General features: G+C 47.2%; 1 long non-coding RNA gene and 1 pseudogene across 2 annotated transcripts; both read left to right on the top strand.

The window, feature by feature from the left end:
* Nucleotides 1-9,178: 9,178 nt before the first annotated feature.
* Nucleotides 9,179-9,527, top strand: LOC114702425 (annotated as a pseudogene).
* A 1,345-nt stretch (nucleotides 9,528-10,872) lies between these two features.
* Nucleotides 10,873-18,218, top strand: LOC119088153. Of its 2 annotated transcripts, none has more exons than XR_005091745.1 (2): nucleotides 10,873-11,238; nucleotides 15,219-18,218. It is a non-coding gene; the product is annotated as an uncharacterized LOC119088153 (long non-coding RNA). The 2 variants fall into 2 exon arrangements; XR_005091744.1 differs by having other exon boundaries at nucleotides 10,873-11,254.
* Nucleotides 18,219-18,746: the final 528 nt, after the last annotated feature.

Here is an 18,746-nt window from a genome sequence, read left to right as displayed (position 1 = left end):
AGGCAGCTTAGAGGCAGGCAGGAAATTCAAAGAGAGACAGGAAGAAGGCAGGGAGAGACGCCAGCTAGCCGCTGAAGGAGCAACATGCAATGGGACTCAGGTAAAGCCACGGAACATGTGGCGATACATAGATGAATAGTTATGGGCTAATTTAAGATGTAAGAGCTAGCTAGCTAAAGGCTTGAGCCATGGCCTTGCAGTTATAATGAAGACAAGCCTCTGTGTTTACTTGGGGGACGCGAGTGGGAGAGATTTGTCCCGACAGCCAGCAGGCCAAGACACAGGAACTCTTCCGACTGCACACCTCTAGTCAGACTTGTGTCTGAGGGCCTGGGCAGTGCAGCAAGGCACTGGAAAATGTCAAACTGATTCTCGGGCAACACAGTCACAAACACAGAAAATCATTAGGAATCTTGAGTTCTATGAACAAGATAACGGGATAAGAAGAAAAGATGGTAAAGACAGGGCAACATCAACAAACCAACTGTGCGCGTCCAGGCAACGGGATCTCCATGTTTCGGTAACTCCAAGTCTGAAGACTCTAAGGGTAAAGTTCTAAGAACGTGGAAACTGACATACTACGATTGTAACCAGATGCAGCGAGTTCCCAACCAGGTCATGACTCTCAGGCAGGGAGAGTGTGGACGTTATGAGAAGCCTTCAAACAAGGGGATCGTGGAGATTTTATTCTTAGACCTCACAGCAAGACCCTGTCTCAAAAATAATAAAGGCAAATGGAGTTGGTGTGGTGGCTTGTGCCCAGCAGAAGTAGAGGCAGGCAAGTCTCTGAGTTTGAGGCCAGCCTGGTCTATGTAGTGAATTCCCAACTAGCCCGGACCATAACATTGAGATCCTGTTTCTAAGAGGGTGGAGGTGTGGCCAAACTGAGATACTTTTCTATGAGGGCTGACCCGGAATTCAGGCTGGCCTCAATCCCTTGACCTCCTGCCTCCACCTTCCGAGTGCTCAGGTTACAGGCCTGTGCTACCATGTGGCTAAGAAGTATATTCTAAAAGAGCAGTTGAGGGTTCGTTTATTTAGGGTTCTTTAATGGTTGGCATATACAAAGACGAGCATCATCAGTTTCTCTAAAGTTCACATGGATGTGTCTTGAGATATTGGTACACGTTTGAGGTGAGAAACACAAACCCTGGAGTTTGTCCCCGACTGGGTCTGGCCGTGCATGCTTGTCATCCTGGCAACTGGGATGTGAGTCATGAGAGCCAAGGGCAGCGATGGCTATGGAGGAAGAATCCGTGTTTAAGAAAGCAAACAAAACCTCAAGGAATCTCCCCTGTAGTTTTGTGGCGCATATGGACATGTACACACCGCTTCACTCAGGGAGGCTGGAGGACGACTTGGGCGTCTTTCCCACTAGGGAATTCATCTGTCTTCCTCTCTTGTTCATCTCTTGGGACTCTGAGATCAATTATGAAATGTTAATTATTTTTAATATTCTAAAGTAATGGGGTGTGTTCATGTGAGTGCACGTGTGTCTGTCATTCCAGTGCTTTCCACCTCGTTTTTAAAAGCATTTTTTATTGACCTGGGGTTCCCAGGTTAGGTCATGCTGTCTGGCCAGCAAGCCCCATAGCTTTAAAAAAGAATTTTTTTTTTTGAATTGTGTGTACGAGGGGCTACACCACCAATGTGGAGGTCAGAGATACCCCCCCCCATGTGGGTCCCGGGGAATGAACCCAGGTCCTTGGGCTTGTCAGCAAGCACATTACTGGTGGAGCCATCTTGCCGCCTTGCTTTTTCTCTTTTTTTTTTTTTTTTTTTTTGAGACAAGGTCTTACTGTTTATACCAGGCTGGCCTCGAACTCCCAGAGATTTGCCTGTCTCTACCTCCTCCCAAGTGCTGGGATTGAAGGCGTGTGCCACCGTGCCTGCCTTTTTTGTTTCTTAGATCTTGGATCCTGTTGTCGTCGCCCTTCTGATTGAACTGCTCTGGGGAAGAGCGCTGCTGACTTGCAAAGCCAGCACTGTCCACCAGATGGAGACAAAACACTTCAGTGAAAAGTACTCCACACAAACCCTGATTTCAACGCCAACTCCCAACTTATGTAATAGACCAATCAGCACAAAAATGTAGCAAGAGCCAGGCATGCACACCTGTAATCCCAGAATTTAGGAGGTTGAGGCAGAAGGATTGCAAGTTTTAGTCTAGCCGGGACTACACAGCAAGACTCTGTCCAAAAAAAAAAAAAAAAAAAAAAAAAAGGAAAAGAAAAAGTAGGTGAAATTATTCTTGACCCTGTTGCTTGCCCTCCATTAGAAATTCTTATCATCAAGCCGGGAACTGGCTTAAAAATAACTCGTGGCGGGCTGGAGAGATGGCTCAGAGGTTAAGAGCACCTACTGCTTTTCAAGAGGTCCTGAGTTCAATTCCCAGCAACCACGTGATGGCTCACAACCATCTGTAATGAGATCTAACACCCTCTTCTGTATACATAATAAATAAACAAATCTTAAAAAAAAAAAATAACTCGTGGCTACAGTTGTATCTTAATTCATCTACTTAGGTGAAGTTTTGTCTACAGGTATCATTTTTCTTGTTAGGCTGTCAAAAAACAGACCAGAAAAACCCACTTTAAAATGGGACCCTGTGTGTAAAATGAATAAAAAACAAACGGGACCCTATGTGTGGCTTCCTCGCCCCCCACCCCCCGCCGCCCTCTTTCTCCTGAACCCACGGTCTTGCTCATGTAGGCTAAGCACGTGCTCACGTTTTAACCTCCATGCTTTTTTAAGGTGCCCATCCCCACTCCCTCTCCAGGCTCTTTGGTAACTTGATCTTTCTGTCCCTTTGTCCCCTTGTAGGTAAGTGGAGATGGCCAAAGAGATGTAGGTGAAAGCCACTCCAAAGCCTCTGCTCAAGAACTTTTGCTCGCCGGCCGGTGGTGGCGCACGCCTTTAATCCCAGCACTCGGGAGGCAGAGCCAGCGGATCTCTGTGATTCGAGCCAGCCTGGCTACCAAGTGAGTTCCAGAAAGGCGCAAAGCTACACAGAGAAACCCTGTCTCGAAAAAAAAAAAAAAAAAAAAAAAAAAAAAAAAAAGAACTTTTGCTCCCGTACCCCTCCCTCCTGTCCTCTGCCCCATCCTCCCGAGGTGCAGCAGCTGTCGCTGTCCCTGAGATGACAAGTGTAAGGACGAAGACCACCAAGGAAGGCAGAGAGGCTCAGGGGTCCCTTCTCGGTCACCGCTCTGAGCAGTGACTGTTTCTGTGGGGATTATGGAGGTGTGGACTTGGTTTTGAGGTAGGAGAGCCACTGCTGGGCAGGCTTCCGTTGGCGGATAAAATTATTCCTACGCAATCCATCACTGATGTTAACACGTTGGGTTGCCTCCGTGCAGGGCGGGCGCGCGTGCCGAGTGAGGAATGTGTTGCAGAGCGCCTGCCTGGGATCACAGCAAACAGGAGGCAGAGCCATCGAGGGTCTAGGCTGCTCATGCGTCAGCACAGGTGGCGCCCTCGGGGCGTGCCTTCCAGAAGCAGCCAGTCCTGCATGGTCCATCTCCCCGACGCCCACCCCCCCAAGCTAACAGATGGAAAGAAACTACATATTTCAACCCCTGGTGGAAACCTTTAAGTTTATGGTAAGCCAACAGGAGGTGACCAGGACTGGGGAGGTGTGGCCCAGAGGGTGGGACACACACACATCATATACACCACACACATAATTATACACACACACAGCCACCCAGTATTGCCCAACCGTGAACCACATGGAACTTCAAAACCTGGGATGACAGATGGCCTTCTCACCTGGCTCTTTTTGATCCTGTGTCTGCCGCTGAGGACTCTGGTGTCTCCAGGCACGTGCGCAGGTTTTTGTGACGCCAACTACACTGTGTCGACCTCCACCAGCGCAGCAAATGTCCGGGAACTCTGCACCTAAACAGCTGCTGCCGCCCTCAGGTGGCTGCTTTTGTTCTCTCTGGGGGTGAAAGCTGAGTTTCTGACCTTTGGACTTTGATTTCCAATTAAGTGTGTTGTCAGATATTAACGCCACAACTGGCGGATGAGCTTTAAAATAGAAATTTGTGTTGCAAGAATATCTTAACTATTTTGAGATAGGGTCTCGTTGTGAAGCCCTGGCTGGCCCGGGACTCTGTATGTAGACCAGGCTGGCCTTGAACACACAGAAATCTGCCTGCCTTTGCCGCCCAGGTGCTGGGATTAAAGGTGTGCGCCTCCACATCTGGCTATTTTTTATTATTATTTTTTGACTATTTATTTTTTAAACTATATTTGGGGAGGGAACAATCGTGAGTGGAGTTCGGAGGGCAGCTTGTGGGAATTGGTTCTCCTACCATGTGGGTCCCAGGGCAGAAACATAGTTTGATGAATCCCATTGATTATAGAGTGAATTTCTTTCAAGCAGAACTATTCAAAGAAAACAAGTAACCCTAAGCCGTTCCCTTATTCTACCTTATCACAGCCTGTGATTTCTTCCAGGTAGGAAGCAGGTCAAGTTCCACTGACAGTTGCTGTGACCAAATGCAGACCGCTGAGGACGGGGAGGCATCTTCCTCAAGAGCAGCCTACACTGGGGGCAGTGAGACGCATGTCAGCCCAGCACACAGTGTCCTCCCAGACACTAACGCTGCAAAACTGAGGCTCATCAGGCCACGATTTCCCATCTTACCTACTTGGTACCCTCAGGGTCTTTCAACCTTTCCTCCTCCTCCTCCTCCTCCTCCTCCTCCTCCTCCTCCTTCTCCTCCTCCTCCTCCTCCTTCTCCTCCTCCTTCCTCTCCTGCAGGCTGCCAGCATCTTCTGCTTGGCCCTGCATGACTCTCTGATGCCAAGCTTTGTACATATCCCTGACTCTGCCCGCTCCATGCAGCCACCAGACAACTTTATCTAAAACCTCCACCTGACCGTGAGGCCCCCCACACCACTACGGTCTCATGTAGCTGAAGCTACCTGGAATCCACCCTGCGGCTGAGGCTAGTCTTAACTATTGATCCTCCTGCGTCCGCCTCTCACCCACTTCGACACCATGCCTGACTCACCATGTGGCTTTTTTGCCTAGAGATTTTCTAGAGGTTTTTCATTTTATGTTAATGAGTCAACCCTATTTAAAATTTTTAAAGATTTATGTGTGCAAGCATTTGCCTGCATGAATGTATGTGTGCCCATGCATGTTGTGGTGGCAGATCCCTGGGACTGGAATTATAGATGGTTGTGAGACACCATTTAGATGCTGGAAACCAAACCCAGGTCCTCTGCAAGAGCAGTAGGTACTCCTAACAGTTGAGCCGTCTCTCCAGGTTTAACCCCATTTTTAAAAAAACTAATAAATTGTTGTGAGTTCGAGGCCAGCCTGAGCTACCAAGCGAGTTCCAGGAAAGGTGCAAAGCTACACAGAGAAACCCTGTCTCGAAAAACAAAAAAAAAAAAAAAAAAAAAAAAAAAAAAAAAAAAAAAAAAAAAAAAACTAATAAATTGCATTTGGAGAGGACAACTTTAGGTTTAGGGCAAAACTGAGCCACAAGGAGAAATTCTCCAAAGTTCTCCATTCCCCTCCATTGTGAAGGACAGCCCCAAAGTTCTCCATCCCCCTCCATTGTGAAGGAGAGCCCCAAAGACTCCATCCCCCTGCATTGTGAAGGAGAGCCCCAAAGACTCCATCCCCCTCCATTGTGAAGGAGAGCCCCAAAGACTCCATCCCCCTGCATTGTGAAGGACAGCTCCAAAGTTCTCCGCTCTCTGTATTGGCGTGCTCCCTCCATTATTCATTTGGTGCTTGGCATTGAACACAAGGACTCGTGTGGTAAACACTTCACTTTCCGCTGAGCTACAGCCCGCCTCCAGCACTGGCGTTCTCCTTTTTTTCTTCTTCCATCCCTTGTATTCCCACCTTTACTTTCATATCACATGTATTCTATTACCCTTCTCACTCCCCCCTTTAAAGCCTTTGTTCTCCTTTCATGGGCCTCTTTCTAGTTTCTACTCACACTCACTTCCATATAAATACACAAACACACAAATTAGAAGTTAGGATACTCGTATGAGCTGGGCGGTGGTGGTGGTGGCGGCGGCGGCTGCGGCTGCGGCGGCGGCGCATGCCCTTAATCCCAGCACTCAGAGGCAGAGCCAGGAGGATCTCTGAGTTTGAGGCCAGCCAGGTCTACAGAGTGAGTTCCAGGAGAGCCAGGGTCACATAGAAACCCTGTCTCTAAAAACTAAAAAAAAGGATACACGTGTGAAAGAGACATGTACTATTTGTCGGTCTGCCCCGGGTTACCTCCCTTAGTGTAGTTTTCAGGCCTGGGTGACAAGCCTGACAGCCAAGTTTGATCCCCGAGTTTGATGTCCAAGACCCACATGGTGGAAGGAGAGAACTGACCCTCAAAAGTTGTCCTCCGACCTCCACACATTCACCTCCCGGAATGAGTAAATAAATATAAATAAATATTTTCCAGTTCCATCTATTTCCTTGCAAATTTCATAGCTTCGTTTTTCTTTATAGTTGAATAAAATTCCCTTGTGTGTACCTGCCAAATTTTCATTATCCACTAGTCTGTTGATGGACATCGAGGCTGATTCCATTTACTTGCTGTTGTGAGTAGAGCAGCAATGACCACGAGTGTCCAAGTGTCTCTGTGGCAGAATAGAGACTCCTTCATCATGTATATGCCCAGGAACTATACATATCTGGGTCATTCTAGTTTTTGAAAAAACTTCCATATTAATTTCCACAATGGTGTGAAATCCCTTTTTGAGGCAGGGTTGCCTGCAGAGTAGCTGACCTAGAACTCACTTTGTAGTCAAGGAGATGACCTTGAGCTTCTGACCTTCCTGGTGGAGTTTCAAGTACTTGCTATCTTGTCTGGTTTACGTGGTGCTGGGGGTTGAACACATGGCTTCATGCATGCTAGGCAAGCACTCTACCAATGCAGCCACGTTCCCAGCCCATTTTTAAAGGCCCAATTCCAGCCAAAAGGGAGGATCCCTTACATCCTAACCAACTCTGCGATAGCGTTAAGATTGGGGATTAACACGAACATCCCAGCGTTAGACTTCACCAACAATGCCAGCTCACAGATGAAGTAGATTCCTCCAGCTTTTGAGAAGAGAAATGGAACTATTTCGTCCTGGCCTATTTGTTAGACTTTACCAATAAAACTACTTGCGTTTGATGTCTTCTTTTTTGGATGGCTATTGGTCCTGCAATTTTCAAAATAGTCATGTGACTACCCATTGATTTGTCTTTCAATGAGGTTTGGTAGATGGTATCTTCCAAGGAACTGGTTGCTCCCTTCATCCTCTCCTTTTCTTGTTTTCTTTGTCTGTGATAGGGTCCTACTCTATAGCCTAGGCTGGCCTGGAACTCATTCTTTGTCCCAGGCTGACTCTGAACTCACTATAATCCTTCCTCGCTCTCTCGAGAGCTGGGGTGACTGATGTGAGGTACCACTCGTGGCCAAGGCCCATTTCTTCTACACTGAGGTTGAAAGTGTAGAACTGTTTGTGACATTCCTCATATATATCTCAGCACCCGGTGACCTGAGTTTGATCCCCAGGACCCGCATGGTAGAAGGAAAGAATTGGTTCCTACATATGTAGGCCATGGTACGCATATAACACACACACACACACACACACACACACACACACACACACAAGAACATCCTACTGTGGTCAGAACTGATGAACTCTCTTCCCTTTCTGGTATTAATGACTTGCATCTTTTTTTCTTGGTTAACCAGGAAGAGAGGGCTGCTTTGTCTTTTCAGAGAGCCTGGATTTCTCTATCACTTTCCCGTTTCCCGTATCATCGCCTTTCACTTTTTTTTTTTCTTCTTTTGCTGGCTTTGGACTGGCTTACATTCCGATTGGTTGGTTTGGCTGTTTTTGCTCGTTTGTAGACAGGGTTTTATGGAGCCCTGGCGGGTCTCAAACTTGCTGTGTAGACGAGGTATGAACTCCCGAATGCTGAGATAATGCTCCCATGTCCAGTCAGTGTCACAGTGGGGATCGAACCCCTGGTGGCTCTGGGCATACTAAGCAAGGCTTACATCCTTAGCCTTCTCCCCTATACTCCTCCCCCTCTCCTCCCCCCTTCCCAAGTGCATGCTGGGACTGCAGGCCCCTGTATGGTCAGGCTTCTGTTTCCTCGCATGTGCTGTTCAGTGGTGCAGATTCCTCCCTGCCTCTGTTTCTGGTATACCAAACAAATTGCAATAAACCGTATTTTCATTCAGTTTAAAATAGTCTGTGGTAATGTTTTGTTTGCGCTTTAACAAATAAATCTTGCTTTAAGATCAGAGTACGGAACTAGCCACGAGAGGCCAGGCAGTGGTGGCACACACCTTTAATCTCAGCACTTGGGAGGAGGAAACAGGAAGTGACATGGTGGGGCAGAGAGTGGAAATGATCAGGTGTGAGACCAAAATGAGCCATCTTAGAAATAAGACCAAAATGCTTCCACCCTAAAATTAAGGCCTAAGATTTCTCCTTCTGGGAATAGGCCATTAGTTACTGAAACCAGTCAGTTCAGATTCCAGAAACCAGGAAGTGTAAAAGTACAGAGTCACAAGGTAGTCACGAGGTAATGCCTGCTGGACTATGGAATGTCCTCTCCCTGGTTTCCAGGGTAACTGACCACAGAAATGCCCCCACCTGAGAGCAGCAAATGAGCAATGGTGGCGGGCAACCACTCCCTTAGAAGTAAGATTAAGCCATGATTTCTAGAAGCGAGCCAATCAGAATTGTACCCATACTAGAACCCCCAAATGATGTAATCTTGTGATTTTTCCCTTTAAAAGCTGAGCTTGCAGACAGTCGGGCGCTTCCTCCAGCCTCCACTGCGTTGGATGTATTGGACAAAGTCCCTGCCTAGGCTTGTATTGCTTTTGGGTATCCAGAATTAAACCTTGCCTTTGCATTCTGGCATGCTCGTCTTTGGTGGTCCCTCTGGGAGTCACGATCTGGGCATAACAAAGGCAGGGTGGAGACAGGAGCTGGCTCTTTCAGGCTGAGGATTCTCAGGAGAGACAAGAACTCTAGGGGCCGGCTGCTCTGCTTTGCTGCTCTTTCAGCTTTCACCCTGATATCTGACTCCGGGTTTTTAATTATCAAGACCAATTAGACCCTTTCTCGATCCCCGGCCATCTTGGTGGCTGGTCTTGGTTGGGGGCTGTCCTGCACCTAAGCCAGGAAGATGGTGGCCGCAAAGATAACAAAAGAGTCCCAGGAGACGATCAACTCTAGGCTCCAACTAGTAGATCAACTAGTAGAGAGTAGGCGCTGGGATAGAAACAGACTTTGAAGATGAACAGACAGGGCCGAGCGAAGTTGACTATCCTCACCAACAACTGCCCAGCTTTGAGGAAATCTGAAATAGGACACTATGCCATGTTGGCCAGAACTGATGTCCATCACTTCAGTGGCAATAATATTGAATTGGGCACAGCATGTGGAAAATACTACAGAGTATGCACACTGGCTAGCATTGACCCAGGTGATTCTGATATATCAGAAGCATGCCAGAACAAACTGGTAAAAAGTAAACCAGGAAATTTTCCTTTAATAAAACTTTGCCAGGGCTCTTAAAAAAATTAGAATTCAATGCCACATCATTCAGTTTTCTCTTGAGACTTCTTTGACCCATGTGCTATTTAGAAATATATTGGGATTTTTGTTGTTGTTGTTTCTTTGGTTTTTTTTTTGTGTGTTTGTTTGTTTGTTTTTGTTTTTGCGGGTTTTTTTTTTTTTTGCAGTGGTAAGCCTAAGATGATCTTGGACTTTGTGGACTCAAACAAATCCTCCTGTCTCTAAGCTTGCAAGAAGCTGGATCCAAAGGCGTGTACCACCAGCTTAGAAGTATAGTGTGTGATTGTCAACTATTTGGAGGTTTCCCCGCTCTGTTTCTGTTGTTTCTGGTTTAAGTTCGCTATAGTCTGAGAGGCTATGTCTGTTTGCTTTCAGACAGGGTCTTGCTAATAGCCCAAGCTGGCTTCCAGCTCACAGTTCCGGTATCTCTGCCTCCTGAGTGCTGGGATGAGAGGTCTACGCCACCGCCAGGTGCTGAGGCCTATTTTGTAGGATTTTTGTTTTTAAACCTGCTAAAGGGTGTTTTTCGGTCTAAAATGTGACTTTAGTGAAGGTTCTGAGTTTGAGAATAATATCGTGCCCCCCCCCCCCCCCCCGCACTTGACGGATGCTCTGCAAATGTCAGCAGATCCGGATGAGTAATGATGCCGGCTGGGTTGCACTCGGCATTGTGCATTTTCTGTTTGATCAGTCAATCACTGTTAGGCGGCACTAGAATATCTATCCAGCTCTAATGGACTCATCCTTTCCGTGTTTGGGTTAAGTGGATTTTCTGTTCTCTCAGATATTTTGACTCCCTGCTGTTCAGCTTGATCATATTAATGACTATTAGGTCTTTTCGGTTAATCGACTACAGTTGTTTTGTGGCATGCTCCTCTTTGCCGCTGATGGTTTTCCTCACACCAACTGACTCTGCCGCTGGAAGCTGGGAGCTTGCTCCCTTCAAGCCCTATCTATCCCTGAAGTCTCCGGTCCTCTGGGAGGCTGATGGATATCTTCGGCCTCTGAGGCTGGTTTACAAGAGGTGCTGGATCCACAGAACAGCAGTCGGGAACTAGCAACGAAGGGTCACGTGTCCAGTCAGAAACCGTGCCCTCCACCACTTTAGCTCTTCTTCACAGTTTAGTCATGAACCTCGCAAAACCGTCGTTTGCTGTTCCGCTAAACTTCAAACTTGGCAACACCCTTTGCACTTTGGCCCTAGCGTCTAATATCTTTTTTCCTATTTTCAGTAGACTTTTTCTTTGTACAAACATTTTCTCTGATCCAACACCTCCTGCAGCTCTGGCCAACTCTGGGTCCTCCCATCCTCCTCCCCGGAGCTGGAGCTGAGGTCAGAGAAGCCCGGGACAGCCACGAAGCCAGGGTCCTCGCGCCCCAACCACCACGGTTAAGGATTCTGATACGTTACCAAACCGCCACCCAGAAAGGAATTGCAATTTGAACTCCTACCAGAAATCACAAAAAGGTAAAGGCAGCCTGAAAGCCATACTCAAATTACCTGCTACCATCCAGGATGCCAAGCTGACAAGAGTCAGAGTCTGGCTCCTCCCACCTAGAACTCACCCTTATTTTCAGGCTGGCCTCCCTGCCTGCAGGGGTGACTGAAGTCCAGAGCTTTGCTGAGTCGCCACGGAGAGTAAACCTCCAATGGTCTACCCGTGCACTGTGAGTCACACTTGCAGTAAGTCCTTCCCCTGAAGCGTTCACCCCAAGGTTTGTGTGTCCTTGCGTGTGCCTGTGCACACGTGTGTGGAGGCCAGGGGTCATTCTCGGGTGTTGTTTCTCGGGAGCTGTCTATCTTGTTCTTGAGACGGTCTTCCATAAGGACCTGGAACTCACCAATAAAGATAGGCAGGCAGGTCACCAAACGCTGGGAACTGTCCTGCCTCCTCCCCAGCACTGGGTTACAAGTGTGTGCCACCAAGCCTAACTTTTTATGTGCATTCTGGGGGTCACTTGAGTCCTCAATTTGCTGACTGAACTCTCTCCCCATCCTGCTGTTCAGAGTTTTTAAGAACTCAGCAGAAGAACAAGATGCCCTTACATCTTGCTGACTTAGTCACTCTCTGTCTCTGTCTCTCTCTCTTTCAAGTTCATAAATAATTGTGTGTCTATGAGTGAGTGTGAGTATATGAGTGAGTATGTATAATGTAGATGTAAGTATGTGTATGCGTGAATGTGTGTATGAGTGAGTGTCTGTGTATGAATGTGTGTGGGAGTGTGTATGTGAGTGTATGTGCTTCAGTGCCCTTGGAGGCTAGAAGAGGATGTTAAGATTCCCTGGAGCTGTAGTTAAGGCAGTTATGGGCTTCTCAATGTGGCTGCTAGGAATCAGACTGTGTTCTAGAAAAGCAACACGCTTTCTTAAGCCTGAGTCATGTCACTGCCCTTCTCTGCAGGGTCTTGCTATGTAGTCCAGACTGATCTTGAACTCAAGGGGATCCTCCTGCCTCAGCCTCCCCAGTGGTAGGGTTACAGGATGAGGCACCAAGCCTGCTCACTTATTTGGGTTTTCTCATGTTTGCTGGAAAGCTAACACATCAGGCTCTTGCTTCCAAAATTGCACGGCGATTTCTCCTTGCAGGGCCCACTGATTCAGAGTCTGACCTTTAGACTCCATCTCTGTACTGTTATGTCAGGGAGGTTTTAGTTGGGGAGCGGAAGTAAATGTCCACATTCATTCTTTGAGGGCTGATGGGGAAACATCCTCAAACCTCTCATGCACATCTAATTCACTGCTTGGTCTGCTGTCCTGATGCCCTTAGGTCAACATTCAGTTCAGTTCTGTTGCTTGTGACTGAAGGGAAGAGGGCCCCAGCCCTGGGCTCACATGCTCAGGTAGTCCGTAATTGTATGCTGCTACTATGTGTATCCCAAATTCTTTCTTTTTAATATTTATTTATTATGTATACAATGTTCTGCCTGTGGGCCAGAAAAAGGCACCAGATCTCATTATTGATGGTTGTGAGCAACCATGTGGTTGCTGGGAATTGAACTCAGGACCTCTGGAAGAACAGCCAGTGCTCTTAACCTCTGAGTTGAGCCATCTCTCCAGCCCCATGTATCACAAATTCAACCTCTCTCTTACATTTTATAAGTAGGTTAAGTCAAGTCTGATCTTTCACACAATAGCATTAAATCTGTGTCAACTTGAGTAGGACCTTTCTCTCTCTCTCTCTCTCTCTCTCTCTCTCTCTCTCTCTCTCTCTCTCTCTCTCTCATGTTTCTGTTAGATATATTTGTATTTTACACATATTATGGAAAACCAAACCTTAAAAGCTAAGAAGAAAGCAGAAAATGTGTAACTTATTGGAGTACTCACAAATGAAGGCTTATGAAGATAAATCTACAGACAGCCTTTTCTACTCTCGTTCCACATATCATTCTCATATAGTTTCTATTTCTAGCCCCAACATGTACAGTCAACAAAAGTCCCACCCCAATATCCTGCTGTATGTGGTTCATGTGGGCATGTGCATGTATGGGAAGGTCTGAAGCTCGTAAATGGTATCTTCTCTAACTCCCTTCCACCTTAACTTTGAAGACTGGGCTATCTCACTGGAGTTAGCAATCTGGCTAGACTGGGATCCTCCTGCCTCAGCCTCCTCAGTGCTGGAATTACAGACACACCTGGCTTTTTTCATGGGTGTCAGGGATCCAAACTCAGGTCCTCATGCTACTGAAACAAGCATTTTACTGATAGCCATCTCCAGCTCTCCTCGTACCCAGCCTTTGAATTTGTTTCTGAGACAAGGTCTTGGTATGTAGCCCAGGTTGGCCTGTGACTCCTCAGTATGTAGCCATAAAGACGGCCCTTAATGTTATGATTCTCCTGCCTCTTTAAGTGATAGCTTTAGTCTCCCTTTTTTTTTTCAATTAAATTTTTTCAATTAAATTTTTTTGTTTTGTTTTGTTTTGTTTGAGACAGGGTTTCTCTGTGTAGCCCTGGCTGTCCTAAAACTCACCCTGTAGACCTTGAACTCAGAGCTCTTCCTGCCTCTGCCTCCAGAGTATTGGGATTAAAGGTGTGGAGTACCATGCCCATCTCTTAAATTTATTTTCTTCAGTCAGCATTGTGAGATGCTATGGTCAGGTAGGCCTTGGACTACTAGGCTCAAGTGATCATCTGGAGTAGCTGGGACTAGCTGGCATTAGAGGTGTGTGCTGTGGTGTCCTGCTTGGTGTAGTTATATTCAAATATTGGTTTGCTCCTCAGTACCTTAATGCAACAAATAAAAACTCTATAAAGTCCAAATTATTGCTTATTCCAGACTCGCTTAGGTGCCAGCGACAGAAACTCTTGTCAAGCTTAGACACCTGATGGTGGTTTGTATGTTTGACTCCCTGGAAATGTCCATGTTCACTCAACGCCAATGCTCTGGTTATCGCTAGGTCAAAAAGGTTACCTGAATATGTTGTTATGATTTGAATGCTCTTCTCTTCTTCACACCCCTCCCACACCTACCTACTCACCTCTCTCTATTGCAAACATTGACTCACAAAAATTACAGCCACATGCATACTTGAAAAGTAGAAGGAGGAGGGTCAGGAGTTCAAGGTTGGCTTCCAGTACATAGTGAGTGTCGGGCCAGACTAGATTACACAAGACCCTGTCTCAAGAAATAAATGATTTGGCTGGGTCTCACCATTAATCCCAGCACTCAGAGGCAGAGGCAGGTAGATTTCCATGAATTCAAAGCCAGCCTAGTCTTCACAGTGAGTTCCAGGACAGCCAAGACTATAAAAGATTCTGTCTCAAAAAACGGCAACAACAAAACATTAGTTGACAATAATATTTAGCCAAAAATCCAAATTAATGTTATTTAAGGTAATTCTCTCAGGAAGATCATTCTTTTACTTGGAATGTCTCTCTGATAGTGTAAATGAGAGCTACAGAAGTAAATCTATTCGATAATTTTATAATCATAGGAATTCACTGGCCTCATTTTCAAAGGGAGAAATCCATGTGTTTGCTACCCTCCCAAATATTATGCATTTGATCCCCAAAAGAATCTGCCTGCTGGATGGATGCTAGGCCATCCTTAGCAGCTTCAGGAACTCAGCCTTTTCCTCCCAGACTCCTCTGAGAGGTCACTGACCGGAGGAGCCCTTGGCCTGACCGCTAAGGTTTCAAGGTAACATCCAGAGCAAAGAAATACGTTGACCAATTCCCACGCCAGCTTTGAGATTAGCAGACTGGGCTGGCTTTGCCCACTGGTCCCCCAGGCCCTGGAGGCTTGAGAGTGACAGGAAGAGAAGGGATGCTGAGATGGGGGCAGGAGTGTGGGGACAAGACATTCTGTGGACTTGCTAGGGCCTGGCTAAATGATAACCAGTACAGAAAAGGGACAGGCAGCCAGTGCTTCAGATGCTGGCTCTCCTAGAATACAGAAAGTGAGCAACCCTGGCCCAAGAGAGAGACATGCTGTCTCCACTCCCCAAAAGAGCACATGGGAAGAAAGATGGCATTGGCTTTCAGCTGCTCAGAGCACCCAGAAGGGTTCTCTTCCTGCTCCCTGCCCACCTCAGCCCCTGCCAGGCAGATGGTGCTGGGGCTCCTGGCAAGACCCAAGTCCCCATCTTGCTCCTGCCTTGCTCTCTCCTGCTAGGATCTTCGTTTACAGCATCTCCTTTCTTTCCCACAGAGGCGGATGGAAACTGAGCCCGGCAGGCAAGGGAAGGCTCCAGCATGGCAGGGGGCGTGGCCAGGAGATGTTCACTCCTCCCGGCTATGGAGATTCGGAAGGAAAGATTCCAGAGACCCCTAAATTAGGCCACGTAGAGCTTGCCATGCAGGGGGCTGCAAGAACTAGCCAGCTGCCATTGCCAACAAAGAACCCACCTGGACCCTGGAGCTCTATGTCCTCTCTACCTAAAATACAGTGAGTGCTTGACTTCTCCAGGAGTGTGAATCGCCGCCTCGTGTTTGTCTTCAAAGTCGTGCAGATTGCTTTTGGAAACCTTGAAGCAGCGATTTCTTCCTGTGCAGTTGAACCTGAACTTCCTAAAGAAGCTAAGATTGGGCCCCTGGTGGTCCTGGCCAGTTCTTAGACGATCAGGCTGTAGCCAGGTCCTTTGGGCAGAATCACTAGCCAGCACAGGTCTGCGCTGCCCAGTGGGGATGGATTTCCTTTTGGACATACCTCATGGAAGCTGGTTTGTCTGGAGCGCTGACACTTGTGCTACCATCTGGGTGGAGGGAGAGACCACAGGGAGGGCTGTAGCTGTGCCGGGCAGGGAGAACTCACAGCTGTTGACCATGGAGCATCCTAGGCCCTGCTAACCTGAATGGATGTTTCATCAAGGCTGGCTGTCCCACAAGTGGGGGATTCCTGTTGTAACGTGTGCTGGTGGAAAGGCCACTGTTCCTAGAGGAGATGGTGGGAGATGATGGATGGGAGGGCAGGGATGTCTTATTTCTGTCAGACTGGCTTGGAGCTGGTGGGCAGAGTCAGGCTGCTGTCCTCCACTCCATCTCCTCGTCCTCGGGATCTGTGTTGTTCCTCTGAAGATTCTAAGAGGAGCAATAAGAGATGGCTGGCTGGCTGCTAAAACCATACCCCATGAGGTTAGCAGGCAGTCGGAGTTGTACCTGATGGGCTGGGGGAGGTGCGCTGTTGTTGGTCCCATCACCTGGGCTGCGTCTTCAGGTGCCAGGGTAGCTGTCCAGCTCAGGAGAAGACATAGGAAGCCATTATCTCATCGAATTTCCAGCCCATTACGAAGTCCTGTGTGTAACCTTGAAGACAGGGTATGCCCCTGACATACTGCTTCAGTTCCTCACCTTGGTGACCCACATTTATCAATGGGTCCATCGCAGTGTTCTCACTGAGACTGAGAATGAATGAGTTGGTCTTTGAATGTATTCTTCTCACCAGAGCTACATAGGACGGATGCCATGTCTCCTGCGTAGCACCTCTCTGGCAACTCCCTGAACCTCTGGAGGTCAGAAGGTGGGAACCCCACTTACCAGTGCATGCAAGTCACAGGCTCTGCACAGCTGCTTTAGGAGAATGCCAGGCCATCTCAGAAAGCATCCAGCTTGTTGTAGAAGCCACGTTTGCTGTTGAAGCCACAGTTTGCAATCTTGATGTTCACGCCAGCATCCGAGGGTTTGTCTGTAAGGACAATGAGCCTCTGGTGGCCGCAGCATGCACACTAGACACTAGTGTTGGAATTTTCAACCGGCTTCTGTTTTCTCTCCCACTGCCACGAGGCACTAGGTAACCAAATACCGCTCACCCATCAGCAGGCTTCATAACAAGGCCTTTCTAGTGTCTGTCACTTCAAATATTCCATTCTGTTGGGATTATTGGAGCCTTCGTGCAGCCTTACACCACAGAGTGTTCTCTGGACGTGTTCCTGGCCATGAGGAGGCGCCGTGTTGACTTTACCTCAGCTGGGTTATCTTTGTCAAGGATCTTCAGAAGCATGGCTGCCTGTGTGGATCTCTCTTCAGCAGATATGGCTGAGGGGCCTTGCAGCTTGTCAGACTTCCTGCGAGGCTCAGAGTCAAGGCCCCCCAGCATCAGCTTAAATTTGAGAAAAGTATGCATTTGTTTCAAGTCACCTCAGGGGAAAACCCAAATTTCACCCGGTGAATTTACCTTTACAGTGGGAATAAAATACAATGCTGGATGAAACATAAATTACAAAATAGTTTTCAAAGGAAAAATTGATTAAGAGAAAAATTTAAAAGAATAAAACTAGGAAGAGCACTAAGAGAGCCAATAAACTAGTCCCAGCCAGAGACTCACAAGTGCTTGGGACTGTAAAATGATAGCTTCATCCAAGGTCACAGGAAGAGGGACCCTAATCAATAGTGGAGTTCTCAAATAGCCCCTTTCTCCTAAGAAAATTGTCAGGGTCCCAAAGAGCTTTTGTTTTTTATGTGGGTTCTGACTACCAATGTTTATCTTATTAGAAGTAACAACCTCAGAGCAGCCGCACTTAAAACACTGGGTTTCAAAGCCACCCCATGGTTTAACTAGCCCTGCGACAAAGTGACACAGTGAAGTTACTTTAGTATCAGACTAAGCACTGAGGGGGTGATCGCAGTCTGCCCGGTTCCTTTAGAGTAGACTCTTTCTTTCCCAGAACTTTAGAAGCTCCTCGTTCAGTCTCAGCATCTTGAAATGAAGCTAGGTACAAAGGAGAAGGCCCGCAGCCCCAGCTACTCAGAGGCTGAGGCAGGAGGATCCCTTGAGCCCCGGAGCCCATGGCTAGTCTGGGCAACATCGTAAGACTCTGTGTCTGAGAAAACAGTCAGTAGAAACTGCATCTGTGAATTGAGAAAACACATCGCCTTTTTCTTTTTTTGACTCAACAATGTGTTTTGTTCCAAGAGTCTCTCACCCAGCTCAGCGTGGGATGGTGCATCCAAGCACTGGACTCATCACCTTGGCTACTTTCACAAACATTTTTATTGAAGCATAATACTGACACAGATAAGTGCCAACTGTCAGTACAAAGTTCTATGACTATTCATAAATGGGACACACCTATTTAACCAGCGTTTGGGTCAAGTGTGACACTACAATATGGCGTCCCGAGATCTCCTTTTCCAGTCAGTGGGTTCTCTCTTCTCACAACATTGGTTAGTTTAGCTTGTTTTCATCATTAGACATGTAGAATCACAAATTGAATCTTGTGTCTTTTCATTTGTTCAATATTTTGTGAGGTCTACAGATTGTTTAGTATTCTAAGCACCAACTGTGTGACCCTAAGTCAGTCTATTTCTTGGCCATTTGAGTCTTTCTCAGTGTGTGAATGTTAAACATTCTTATGCAGATTTGGGGGGTGGGGGTGCAAACCTACAAATGCGTCCTGCTTGAATGTGTAAATTTAGGAAGAAATTGCTGGTGTGTGTGTGAGGTATGGATACTTTAGTTTCAATCCACACGAAAGTGGTTCCTGCTGATTGTCAAGGCCGCCTGCATCTTGGGTCCGCTCTGATGGTGAGTGTCGCCTGCATTTAGAGCCTTTCCTTTGTTCTAGTGTCAGAGTGCTGTGTTGCTCTGGTTTGCATGTCTCTGATGCCTAGTGGTCATGAAGAAGAGCTTCTCGACTCGGTCGGCCATTCCCTCTTTGGAGAAGCACCAGTTCTTATCTGGCACTCATTCCTCAGTCACGTGACTTTCATTTTTTCAGCTTGATTTCTACTTTATCCTTTC

Source organism: Peromyscus leucopus, chromosome 1, assembly GCF_004664715.2.
Source record: "Peromyscus leucopus breed LL Stock chromosome 1, UCI_PerLeu_2.1, whole genome shotgun sequence".
Lineage (NCBI taxonomy): Eukaryota > Metazoa > Chordata > Mammalia > Rodentia > Cricetidae > Peromyscus > Peromyscus leucopus.
Note: the sequence above shows the minus strand (reverse complement) of the source record. Positions and strands in the feature narration are given on the sequence as shown.